The sequence below is a fragment of the Capricornis sumatraensis genome, chromosome 2, assembly GCF_032405125.1.
Source record: "Capricornis sumatraensis isolate serow.1 chromosome 2, serow.2, whole genome shotgun sequence".
Classification (NCBI taxonomy): Eukaryota; Metazoa; Chordata; class Mammalia; order Artiodactyla; family Bovidae; genus Capricornis; species Capricornis sumatraensis.
The window spans coordinates 133683597-133697566 of record NC_091070.1 but is presented as its reverse complement, the minus strand read 5'-3'; the positions used below and the strand labels follow the sequence as shown (position 1 = coordinate 133697566).

The 13970-nt window shown below is 39.4% G+C and overlaps 1 non-coding gene across 1 annotated transcript; it reads left to right on the top strand.

Annotated features, from left to right (window-relative positions):
• Positions 1 to 216: 216 nt before the first annotated feature.
• Positions 217 to 323, top strand: LOC138074693 (U6 spliceosomal RNA). The gene has a single exon (XR_011144516.1). It is a non-coding gene; the product is annotated as a U6 spliceosomal RNA (small nuclear RNA).
• Positions 324 to 13970: the final 13647 nt, after the last annotated feature.

The following is a 13970-nucleotide window of genomic DNA, read 5'->3' as shown; positions in this document are numbered from 1 at the left end:
GGGGGGTTCAGGATTGGGAACTCATGTACACCCGTGGCTGATTCATGTCAATGTATGGCAAAACCAATACAGTATTGTAAAGTAAAATAAAGTAAAAATAAAAATTAAAAAAAATAAAAAATAAAAATACATGAACCTAAAAAAATTAACTTTCCATTTTAAATAACTGAAATGCTAGATAAAAACTTTAAAATGTTTTATTAAGAGCATTGTTGAGTGCTCTCTTCAGCAGCACAAATGCTAGAATTGAAATGATACAGAGAAGGTTAGAATGCCCTCTGTGTAAGGATGATATGAAAATTAATGAAGACTTCCAATTAAAAAAAGAAAGAAAGACAGCAAACAAACACTATTGAGCTGCAAAGAAAGAAATTCTCAATTCAGAGACATAGTGATGGTATGTATCAGAGAAATAATAGGAATTTGAGGGCCTTTGCAAATTAGATGAACTTGGGTATCAGTTTCATAGTCTCATGGTACATGGAGTACAGGAGGAAAACTTGGGGATCTGCTCATGGTGGAGAGTATAAGAAGAGATCTTTCCTCCTTTAAGTCAAAGACCCCAAAGGGTTACACTTTAGTGTTATAGAGAACTAGAAATACTGTTTACTTTCACCAAAGGTTATATGAAAATTGCCTGAAACTTGGCAGTATAACAGAGGAAGGCAACAGCCCTAAAAAACTGAATTCAGGGGCTTCCCTGGTGGCTCAGTGGTTAAAAAAAAAATCCATCTGCCAATTCAGGAGACGTGGGTTCAATACCAGATCCAGGAAAGGTCCCACATGCCTTGGAGTGACTAAGCCTGAGCATCACAGCTATTGAATCTGTTCTCTAGTGCCTCAGAGCCAAAACTATTGAAGCCCTAGCACCCTAGAGCCCAGGCTCCACAACAAGAGACTAGCTGCATTTGAAATGGTTAGAGAAAAGCCTGAGCATCAGCAAAGACCCAGCAGAGCCAAAAATAAAAAAGTAAATAAAATTAAAACAAAAGAAAAAAAAATCACACTATAAACAAAGAACAAAAAAACCTGAATTCAGTCTGGTTATCATATTGACTTAAGGTGCAAATTTATAGTGTCCAAATCCAGACTCTCAAACTAAAAATTTAGTTTAACATAGTTCCAAATGAAGAGTTATCTGGAGCCTTCACAGATGAAAAATGCACACAATTTCCGGAGGAACACACATAATACCAGATTTCCATGAATCTAAAAGAGCAAATTTTCAATGAAATTCAACTATTTACAGTCAAAATTCACTAAACGCATGGGAAAACAAGGCAGTCTCAACCAAGAGAAGCAACAAGATAGGAGAGGGCTCATGAAACTTCAGATATTGGAGTAACGACACAAAATATAAACAGCCATGTTTTCATATATTTATAAAAATTAAGGACAGTTTATTTTTATTTTTACTTTATTTTGCTTTACAATACTGTATTGGTTTTGCCATACATTGACATGAATCAGCCACGGGTGTACATGAGTTCCCAATACTGAACCCCTCCCCCCCCTGCCCCCATTTCATCTCTCTGGATCATCCCCGTGCACCAGGCCCAAGCATCCTGTATCCTGTATCGAACATAGACTGGCGATTCGTTTCTTACCTGATAGTATGCATATTTCAATGTCATTCTCCCAAATCACCCCATCCTCTCCCTCTCCCACAGAGTCTGAAAGTCCATTCTATACATCTGTGTCTGTTTTGCTGTCTCGCATACAGGGTTATCATTACCATCTTTCTAAATTCCATATATATGTGTTAGTATACTGTATTGGTGTTTTTCTTCTGGCTTACTTCACTCTGTATAATCGGCTCCAGTTTCATCCACCTCATTAGAACTGATTCAAGTGTATTCTTTTTAATGGCTGAGTAATGCTCCATTGTGTATATGTACCACAGCTTTCTTATCCATTTATCTGCTGATGGACATCTAGGTTGTTTTGAAGGACAATTTTTTTTTAGGACAATTTTTAAATATGTACAGAGAAGATGCTACAGAAAGACTAGGCATTTTTTAAAATGAAAAATTAATAACTGAAATTTAAAAAATATTAATTAAAAATGCAAAAAAACCCACAAATGAATATGTTTAATAGTAGATTTGATACAACTCAATTCAGTTCAGTTGCTCAGTCATGTCCGACTCTTTGTGACCCCATGAATCGCAGCATGCCAGGCCTCCCTGTCCATCACCAGCTCCCGAAGTATACCCAAACTCATGTCCATCAAGTCGGTGATGCCATCCAGCCATCTCATCCTCTGTCATCCCCTTCTCCTCCTGCCCGCAATCCCTCCCAGCATCAGGGTCTTTTCCAATGAGTCAACTTCTCACATCAGGTGGTCAAAGTATTGGAGTTTCAGCTTCAGAATCAGTCCTTCCAATGAACACCCAAGACTGATCTCCTTTAGGATGGACTGGTTGGATCTCCTTGCAGTCCAAGGGACTCTCAAGAGTCTTCTCCAACACCACAGTTCAAAAGCATCAATTCTTCGGTGCTCAAATTTCTTCACAGTCCAACTCTCACATCCATACATGACTACTGGAAAAACCATAGCCTTGACTAGACGGACCTTTGCTGTCAAAGTAATGTCTCTGCTTTTTAATATGCTGTCTAGGTTGGTCATAACTTTCCTTCCAAGGAGCAAGTGTCTTTTAATTTCCTGGCTGCAATCACCATCTGCAGTGATTTTGGAGCCCCCCTCCCCAAATAACATCTGACACTGTTTTCACTGTTTCCCCATCTATTTCCCATGAAGTGATGGGACCAGATGCCATGATCTTCGTTTTCTGAATGTTGAGCATTAAGCCAACTTTTTCAGTCTCCACTTTCACTTTCATCAAGAGGCTTTTTAGTTCCTCTTCACTTTCTGCCATAAGACTGGTGTTATCTGCATATCTGAGATATTTCTACCAGCAATCTTGATTCCAGCTTGTGCTTCATTCAGCCTGGCATTTTGAATGATATACTCTGCATATAAGTTAAATAAGCAGGGTGACAATATACAGCCTTGACGTACTCCTTTTCCTATTTGGTACCAGTCTGTTGTTCCATGGCCAGTTGTTCTTTTTTTTTTTCCCCCATTTACTTAGATTTTATTTGATTTTTTTCCCGCACTGTTTCTTCTGGACATAGATATGTATGTATTTTGTTAGATTTATAATTAGATATTTCATTTGTTGGTGCTATTGTAAATGGTATTTTAAAAAATTTCAGTTCTAATTACCTGGAACCAACATAATATTGTGTGTTTTTTTTTTTAACTTTACAATATTGTATTGGTTTTGCCATACATCAACATGAATCCGCCACAGGTGTACACGTGTTCCCCATTCTGAATCCCCCTCCCACCTCCCTCCCCATACCATCCCTCTGGGTCATCCCAGTGCATGAGCCCCAAGCATCCTGTATCCTGCATCGAACCTAACTGGCAATTCATTTCATATATGATATTATATATGTTTCAATGCCATTCTCCCAAATCATCCCACCCTCGCCCTCTCCCACAGAGTCCAAAAGACTGTTCTATACATCTGTGTCTCTTTTGCTGTCTTGCATACAGGGTTATCATTACCATCTTTCTAAATTTCATATATATGCATTAGTATACTGTATTGGTGTTTTTCTTTCTGGCATACTTCACACTGTATAATAGGCTCCAGTTTCATCCACCTCATAAGAACTGATTCAATGTATTCTTTTTAATGGCTGAGTAATACTCCATTGTGTATATGTACCACAGCTTTCTTATCCATTCATTTGGTGATGAAAATCTAGGTTGCTTCCATGTCCTGGCTATTATGAACAGTGTGGCGATGAACACTGAGGTACATATGCTTCTTTCAATTCGGGTTTCCTCAGTGTGTATGCCCAGCAATGGGATTGCTGGGTCGTATGGCAGTTCTATTTCCAGTTTTTTAAGGTATCTCCACACTGTTCTCCATAGTGACTGTACTAGTTTGCATTCCCACCAACAGTTTAAGAGGGTTCCCTTTTCTCCACACCCTCTCCAGAATTTATTGCTTGTAGACTTTTGGATAGCAGCCATTCTGACTGGTGTGAAATGGTACCTCATTGTGGTTTAGATTTGCATTTCTCTAATAATGAGTGATGTTGAGCATCTTTTCATGTGTTTGTTACCCATCTGTATGTCTTCTTTGGAGAAATGCCTATTTAGTTCTTTGGCCCATTTTTTGATTGGGTGGTTTATTTTTCTGGAATTGAGCTTCAGGAGTTGCTTGCATATTTTTGAGATTAGTTGTTTGTCAGTTGCTTCATTTGCTATTATTTTCTCCCATTCTGAAGGCTGTCTTTTCATCTTGTTTATAGTTTCCTTTGTTGTGCAGAAGCTTTTAATTTTAATTAGGTCCCATTCATTTATTCTTGCTTTCATTTCCAATATTCTGGGAGGTGGGTCATAGAGGATCCTGCTGTGATGCATGTCGGAGACTGTTTTGCCTATGTTCTCCTCTAGGAGTTTTATAGTTTCTGGTCTTACATTTAGATCTTTAATCCATTTGAGTTTATTTTTGTGTATGGTGTTAGAAAGTGATCTGGTTTCATTCTTTTACAAGTGGTTGACCAGTTTTCCCAGCACCACTTGTTAAAGAGATTGTCTTTTCTCCATTGTATATTCTCGTCTCCTTTGTCAAAGATAAGGTGTCCATAGGTGCATGGATTTATCTCTGGGCTATCTATTTTGTTCCATTGATCTATATTTCTGTCTTTGTGCCAGTACCATAGTGTCTTGATGACTGTGGCTTTGTAGTAGAGCCTGAAGTCTGGTGGGTCGATTCCTCTAGTTCCATTCTTCTTTCTCAAGATTGCTTTGGCTATTCGAGGTATTTTGTATTGCCATACAAATTGTGAAATTATTTGTTCTAGCTCTGTGAAAAATACCATTGGTAGTTTGATAGGGATTGCATTGAATCTATAGATTGCTTTGGGTAGTATACTCATGTTCACTATATTGATTCTTCTGATTCAGAAAACGGTATATTTCTCCATCTATTGGTGTCCTCTTTGACTTCTTTCACCTTGTTTTCTAGTTTTCTATATGTAGATATATTCCTAAGAATTTTATTCTTTTCATTGCTATGGTGAATGGAATTGTTTCCATAGTTTCTCTTTCTATTTTCTAATTATTAGTGTATAGGAATGCAAGAAATTTCTGTGTGTTGATTTTATAACCTGCAACTTTACTATATTCATTGATTAGCTTTAGTAATTTTCTCATGGAATCTTTAGGGTTTTCTATGTAGAGGATCATGTCATCTGCAAATAATGAGAGTTTACTTCTTCTTTTCCAATCTGGATTCCTTTTATTTCTTTTTCTGCTCTGATTGCTGTGGCCAAAACTTCCAAAACTTTGTTGAATAGTAGTGGTGAGAGTGGGCACCCTTGTCTTGTTCCTGACTTTAGGGGAAATGCTTTCAATTTTTCACCATCGAGGATAATGTTTGCTGTGGGTTTGTCATATATAGCTTTTCCTATGTTGAGCTATGTTTGTTCTATTTCTGCTTTCTGGAGAGTTATCATAAACGGATGTTGAATTTTGTCCAAGGCTTTCTCTGCATCTATTGAGATAATCATATGGCTTTTATTTTTCAATTTGTTAGTGTGGTATATAACACTGATTGATTTGCAGATATTGAAGAATCCTTGCATCCCTGGGATAAAGCCCATGTGGTCATGATGTATGATCTTTTTAATGTGCTGTTAGATTCTGTTTGCTAGAATTTTGTTAAGGATTTTTGCATCTATATTCATCAGTGATATTGGCCTGTAGTTTTCTTTTTTTGTGGCATCTTTTTCAGGTTTTGGTATTAGGGTGATGATGGCCTCATAGAATGAGTTTGGAAGTTTACCTTCCTCTGCAATATTCTGGAAGAGTTTTGAGTAAGATAGGTGTTAGCTCTTCTCTAAATTTTTGGTAGAATTCAGCTGTGGAGCCATCTGGACCTGGGCTTTTGTTTGCTGGAAGATTTATGATTACAGTTTCAATTTCCATGCTTGTGATGGGTCTGTTAAGATTTTCTATTTCTTCCTGGCTCAGTTTAGGAAAGTTGTACTTTTCTAAGAATTTGTCCATTTCTTCCAAGATGTCCATTTTATTGGCATATAGTTGCTGATAGTAGTCTTTTATGATCCTTTGTATTTCTGTGTTGTCTGTTGTGATCTCTCCATTTTCATTTCTAATTTTAATGATTTGATTTTTCTCCCTTTGTTTCTTGATGAGTCCGGCTACTGGTTTGTCAATTTTATTTATCCTTTCAAAGAACCAGCTTTTGCCTTTGTTGATTTTTGCTATGGTCTCTTTTGTTTCTTTTGCATTTATTTCTGCCCTAATTTTCAAGATTTCTTTCCTTCTACTAACCCTGGGGTTCTTCATTTCTTCCTTTTCTAGTTGCTTTACATGTAGAGTTAGGTTATTTATTTGACTTTTTTCTTGTTTCTTGAGGTATGCCTATATTTCTATGAACCTTCCCCTTAGCACTGCTTTTACAGTGTCCCACAGGTCTTGGGTTGTTGTGTTTTCATTTAATTCGTTTCTATGCATATTTTGATTTTTTAAAATTTCTTCTGTGATTTGTTGGTTATTCAGCAGCCTGTTTTTCAGCCTCCATATGTTGGAACTTTTAATAGTTTTTCTCCTGTAATTGAGATCTAATCTTACTGCATTGTGGTCAGAAAAGATGTTTGGAATGATTTCAGTTTTTTAAAATTTACGAAGGCTAGATTTATGGCCCAGGATGTGATCTATCCTGGAGAAGGTTCCGTGTGTGTTTGAGAAAAAGGTGAAATTCATTGTTTTGGGGTGAAATGTCCTATGGATATCAATTAGGTCTAACTGGTCTATTGGATCATTTAAGGTTTGTTTCCTTGTTAATTTTCTGTTTAGTTGATCTATCCATAGGTGTGAGTGGGGTATTAAAGTCTCCCACTATTATTGTGTTATTGTTAATTTCCTCTTTCATACTTGTTAGCATTTGTGTTACATATTGTGGTGCTCCTGTGTTGGGTGGATATATATTTATCATTCTTATATCTTCTTGGATTGATCCTTTAATCATTATATAGTGTCCTTCTTTGTCTCTTTTCACAGCCTTTGTTTTAAAGTCTATTTTGTCTGATATGAGTATTGCTACTCTGGCTTTCCTTTGGTCTCTATTTGCGTGGAATATCTTTTTCCAGCCCTTTACTTTCAGTCTGTATGTGTCCCTTGTTTTAAGGTGGGTCTCTTGTAGAAAACATATATAGGGGTCTTGTTTTTGTATCCATTCTGTCAGTATTTGTCTTTTAGTTGGAGTATTCAACCCATTTACGTTTAAGGCAATTATTGATAAGGAAAACAAAGATCATGGCATCTGGTCCCATCACTTCATGGGAAATAGATGGGGAAACAGTGAAAACAGTGTCAGACTTTATTTTGGTGGGGGCTCAAAAATAACTGGAGATGGTGACTGCAGCCATGAAATTAAAAGATGTTTACTCCTTGGAAGAAAAGTTATGACCAACCTAGATAGCATATTGAAAAGCAGAGACATTACTTTGCCAAAAAAGGTCCATCTAGTCAAGGCTATGGTTTTTCCAGTGGTCATGTATGGATGTGAGAGTTGGACTGTGAAGAAAGCTGAGCACCAAAGAATTGATGCTTTTGAACTGTGGTGTTGGAGAAGACTCTTGAGAGTCCCTTGGACTGCCATGAGACTCAACTAGTCCATTCTGATGGAGATCAGCCCTGGGATTTCTTTGGAGGGAATGATACTGAAGCTGAAACTCCAGTACTTTGGCCTCCTCATGAGAAGAGTTGATTCATTGGAAAAGACTCTGATGCTGGGAGGGATTGGGGGCAGGAGGAGGAGGGGACGACCGAGGATGAGATGGCTGGATGGCATCACTGAGTTGATGGTTGCGAGTCTGAGTGAACTCTGGGAGTTGATGATTGACAGGGAGGCCTGGTGTGCTGTAATTCATGGGGTCGCAAAGAGTCAGACACGACTGAACAAGTGAACTCAACTGAACTGACGGATAATCCCGTTGCCATTTACTTTATTGTTTTGGGTTAGAGTTTATACAGCCTTTCTGTATTTCCTGTCTAGAGAAGATCCTTTAGCATTTGTTGGAAAGCTGGTTTGGTGGTACTGAATTCTCTCAGCTTTTGCTTGTCTGTAAAGCTTTTGATTTCTCTTTCATATTTGAATGAGATCCTTGCTGGGTTATTTTCTTTCATCGCTTTAAGTATGTCTTGCCATTCCCTCCTGGCCTGAAGAGTTTCTATTGAGAGATCAGCTGTTATCATTCTGAGAATCCCCTTGTGTGTTATTTGTTGTTTTTCCCTTGCTGCTTTTAATATCTGTTCTTTGTGTTTGATCTTTGTTAATTTGTTTAATAAGTGTCTTGGGGTGTTTCGCCTTGGGTTTATCCTGTTTGGGACTCTCTGGGTTTCTTGGACTTGGGTGACTATTTCCTTCCCCATTTTAGGGAAGTTTACAACTATTATCTCCTCAATTATTTTCACATGGTGTTTCTTTTTGTCTTCTTCTTCTGGGACTCCTATGATTGGAATGTTGGGGCGTTTAACATTGTCCCAGAGGTCTCTGAGGTTGTCCTCATTTTTTAAATTTCTTTTTCCTTTTTTCCTCTCTGATCCATTTATTTCTACCATTCTATCTTCTGCCTCACTAATCCTATGTTCTGCCTCTGTTATTCTACTCTTTGTTCCCTCCAGAGTGTTTTTTATCTCATTTATTGCATTATTCATTATATACTGACTCTTTTTTATTTCTTCTAGGTCCTTGTTAAACCTTTGTTGCATCTTCTCAATCCTTGTCTCCAGGCTACTTATCTGTGGTTCTGTTTTGTTTTCAAGATTTTGGATCATTTTCACTATCATTATTCAGAATTCTTTATCAGGTAGATTCCCTATCTCTTCCTCTTTTGTATGATTTCATGGGCATTTATCCTGTTCCTTTACCTGCTGTGTATTCTTCTGTCTCCTCATCTTGTTTATATTGCTGTGTTTGGGTTGGCCTTTCTGTATTCTGACAGTTTGTGGAGTTCTCTTTATTGTGGAGTTTCCTCACTTTGGGTGTAGTTGTACGGGTGTTTTGTCAAGGTTTCCTGGTTAGGGAAGCTTGTGTTGGTGTTCTGGTTGGTAGAGCTGGAGTTCTTCTCTCTGGAGTGCAATGAAGTTTCCAGTAATGAGTCATGAGATGTTAGTGGATTTGGAGTGACTGGGCAGCCTGTATATTGAAGCTCAAGGCTGTGTTCCTGTGTTGCTGGAGAATTTGAGTGGTATGTCTTGCTCTGGAACTTTTTGGCCCTTGGGTATTGCTTGGTTTTAGTGTAGGTATGGAGGCGTTTGATTAACTCCTGTTGATAAATGTTCCCTGGAGTCAGGAGTTCTCTGATGTTCTTAGGATTTGGACTTAAGCCTCCTGCTTCTGGTTTTCAGTCTTATTCTTACAGTAGCCTCAAGACTTCTCCATCTATACAGCATCATTGATAAAACATCTAGGTTAAAGATGAAAAGTTTCTGCACAGTGAGGGACACACATAGAGGTTCACAGAGTTACATGAAGAAGAGAAGAGGGAGGAGGGAGTTAGAGATGACCTGAATGAGATTAGGTGGAATCAAAAGAGGAGAGAGCAAGCTAGCCAGTAATCACTTCCTTATGTGCTCTCCCCAGTTGGGACCACTCAGAGATGTTCACGGAGTTACATAGAGAAGAGAAGAGGGAGAAGGAGACAGAGGTGGCCAGGAGGAATAAGGGGGGAATCAAAAGGAGAGAGAGAGATCCAGCCAGTAATCAGTTCCCTAAGTGTTCTCCACCATCTGGAACACACAAAGAGATTCACAGAGTTGGGTAGAGAAGAGAAGGGGGAGGGAGGAGATAGAGGGGACCTGGTGGAGAAAAAGGAGAGTCCAAAGGGGAAGAGAGCAGTCAAGCCAGTAATCTCACTCCCAAGTAAAAATGGGTACTGAAGATTGGGTTCTTGAAGGTACAAAATTGATAACAAATACCAAAAAGCAAAGATTAAAAATCTAGAGTAGAGTTTGGATTTTGAAAAATACAATAATAAAGAAAAAAAGTCATAAATATTATTATTTATATATATATATATATATATATATATATGAAGTTTGGTTTAAAAAATTAGGTCTCTTTTTTTTTGCCAAGTAATAGTAGGTTATAAAAATGAAAATTAAAGGAGTAATAGAGGACTTAAATTTTTTAAAAAAAATTTGAAAATTAAAGAATGATAGTAAAAATATATCTAAGACTTTTTCTGGTATTGTTGTGGGCAGTGTGGGGTCAGTTCATTTTTGGATAGTTCCTTGGTCCGACTTATATTTCTCAAGATCTTAGGCCCCTTCCTATGTAGTCAGTACTAACTACAGGGTTTTAATCCATTGCACCTGTCACTTCCAAGGCGGTTCCCACTGTTTTAGCTTCTTCTGTTTCCTGGTCTCTTCAGTGTCTGATTTCTGCCTTGACACAAGGTGGCAGTGGTGGACACTTTTTTAGGCTCACTTGTTCAGCTGCACTGAGGGGTAGGAGGGACACTGCAAACAAATAACACTGGTGTGTGCTTGCAGTGTCTCAGCCACACTGGGCCTGCCTCCGCTCATGGCGCATGTGCCCTCCCTGCTCACAAGGCCCAGGCTCTAGGTTGGTCCTCCGGGAACCGTCCGAGGCCAGCCCTGGGATGCATGCACCTCTCAGGTCTAAGCCACTCAAGTTCAGACATGGGTAGTCCTCAGAGGTGCAGACTTGGCTGGGCCTGTGTTTTGTGCCCTTCCCAGGTCCGAGCAGCTCAGGTGATCAGGTGTTTGGCGAGCGTGGTCATTGCGACTTATTGCCTTTCCGTCCCTGCTGCTCGGTTTTCTGGGTGTACAACTGGCATACCTTCTCAGGCGGATGTTGACTGTCCAGAATCCCAAGAAGTCTTAGTTAGCAAACAAGCCTGCTTGCAGTTTGGTAGATAATGCCTCTCTGGGGCCGCAATTGCCTCCTTCCGGCTCTGGCTGCCTGTCACCAGAGGGGGATGGTCTGTAGCCGGCTAGCTCTTCTCAGTCCTTTGATCTGTGAGCAGTCCTGACGGTGTCTTAGGTTAGGGCTTTTCACGTAGCTGTAGTTAGTCCTTGGTTCTGTGAGTGGGCCTGGCACTGTCTTAGGTTTGGGCTTTTCGAGTGGTAGCTATCCCACAGTCTGGTTTGCTAGCCCAAGTTAGTTCCCTCAGATTGCCCTCCAGGCATTCAGGCCAGGTCCTTATTCTGAGCAAAGCAGCCCGCGCCTCCCTGCCCAGCCCCCGCTTGCTAGTGGTGGGTGCAGGCATCTGCGCTGCTGCTTTGCTGGGGGAGTTACCGCTGGGCACGTAATCTGTGGGTTTTAATTATTTATTTATTTTTCCTCCCAGTTTTAAGACTCCCTTCCAGGGATGGAGCTCCATTCCTACCTCTTTTGTCTCTCTTTTTGTCTTTTATATTTTTTCCTACCTTCTTTTGAAGACAATGGGCTGCTCTTCTGGGTGCCTGATGGCCTCTGCCAGCATTCAGAAGTTGTTTTGTGGAATTTACTCAGGGTTTTAATGTTCTTTTGATGAATTTGTAGGGGAGAAAATGGTCTCCCCGTCCTATTCCTCTGCCACCTTAGGACCGCCTTCCCATGTCCAGTTCTAACTGTTGCTTCCTGACCTGCATACAGATTTCTCAAGAGGCAGCTCAGGTGGTCTGGTATTCCCATCTCTTTCAGAATTTTCCACAGTTTATTGTGATCCACACAGTCAGAGGCTTTGGCATAGTCAATAAAGCAGAAATAGATGTTTTTCTGGAACTCTCTTGCTTTTTTGATGATCCAGTGGATGCTGGCAACTTGATTTCTGGTTCTTCTGCCTTTTCTAAAACCAGCTTGAACATCTGGCAGTTCATGGTTCACGTACTACTGAAGCCTGGCTTGGAGAATTTTGAGCATTCCTTTACTAGCGTGTGAGATGAGTGCAATTGTGTGGTAGTTTGTGCATTGTTTGGCATTTCCTTTCTTTGGGATTGGAATGAAGACTGACCTTTTCCAGTCCTGTGGCCATGGCTGAGTTTTCCAAATTTGCTGGCATATTGAGTGCAGCACTTTCACAGCATCATCTTTCAGGATTTGAAATACAACTAAAGATAGATTAATTAACAGGAATATGTATCAGTTCAGATCAGTCATGCAGTCATGTCTGACTCTTTGCAACCCTATGGACTGCAGCATACCAGGCTTCCCTGTCTATCAGCAATTCCTGGAGCTTGCTCAACCTCATGTCCATTGATTCAGAAGATTTATAAAAGTAAATTAACAAGAATGTAGCTGCAGTGTGTTGAATTTTGACCCCACAAAAAATGTGTTCAAATTTTAAACTTTGGCATTATGAATATGACCTTATTCAGAAATAGGGTTTTGCAGATGGGATTAAATTAATGATCTTGAGGTGGGATCATCCTAGATTTAGGACAAAAGACATTAGATTTAGGGGCCTCCCTAAATCCTTATAAGAGGAGGGGGAGGAATATTCAAAACACAGATTCAGAGAGGAAGACCCATAGGTGAAGGCCATGTGAAGTCAGAAGTAGGGGATGGGATGATGAGTCTACAAGCCAAAGAACATCAAGGCTTGCCAACAACCACCAGAAGATAAGAAAGAGACATGGAGGAGATTCTTCCCCAGAGCATCCAGAAGGAATAAACCCTGAAGACACAGAACTTCTGCCTTCAGAACTATGAGAGAATGAAACTTCTGTGGTTTGAAGACACAGAATTAGTGGTTATTTGTTCCAGCAGCTCTAGTAAATGAAGACAGTAGCACATAGAAAGAGTGAAAAATATAAAAGTGGAGTTAAGAAATGGTGAGGATTAAGTTAGAGAGTCTAACATAAGTGTAACTGGAGTTCCAGAGAGAGGAGATACAAAGATTGGTAGATAAGATACTTGAAGTGATAATGTCTGAGAATATTCCAGAAGTGATGAAAAATACAATTACTAAATAAAGTCCAAGGAATTATTTTCTGAAGAAAATTACAAAATCATACTTAGACATATCATGGTGACTCTCAGTAAGAACAAAGAAAAAAAACTTGAAAATGGCCATAGAAGTTGCAGTTCTAGTAATGGGCAAACAAAAGTATTTAGGGCACCAAAGTTGCCCTTGTCCAGAAGATACAAGCTAATGCCACAAGCACTTGCACTTCAATTCTCTGATAAAACCAACCATTATGGGTCAGGGAGTGGGGAAAAGGTGAGAGATCTCTATATTGAACCATATCCTCAGTCATAAACCAGAAACTTCCTACAAACTCTGATTAATTATGGAATGGGTCGCTGACGTTTTGAAGCAAGTAAGAAGAGAAAAAGAACAGGAAAAGCAAACAGACCTACTTGTGTGGTTATAACAGCTAATCATGTGTCTTTCAGCTAATCAAGTGTGTAACCATATGTGTTTGCAAGCTGTGTATACAAGGTTTGGGTGGATTAATGACTCATAGAATTTTGATTTGAGTTGTCCCAATTAAACATGAAAACTGATATTTTCCAGTCCTGTGGCCACTGCCGAGTTTTCCAAACTTGCTGGCATATTGAGTGCAGCACTTTCACAGCATCAGCTTTTAGGATTTGAAATAGCTCAACTGGAATTTTATCAACTCCACTAGCTTTGTTCTTAGTGATGCTTCTTAAGGCCTACTTGACTTCACACTCCAGGATGTCTGGCTCTAGGTGAGTGACCACACCATCGTGATTATCTTTGTCATGAAGATCTTTTCTGTACAGTCTTTCTGTGTATTCTTCCACCTCTTCTTAATATCTTCTGCTTCTATTAAGTCCATACCATTTCTGTCCTTTATCGAGCCCATCTTTGCATGAAATGTTCCCTTGGTATCTCTAGTTTTCTTGAAGAGATCTCTAGTCTTTCCCACACTGTTTTCCTCT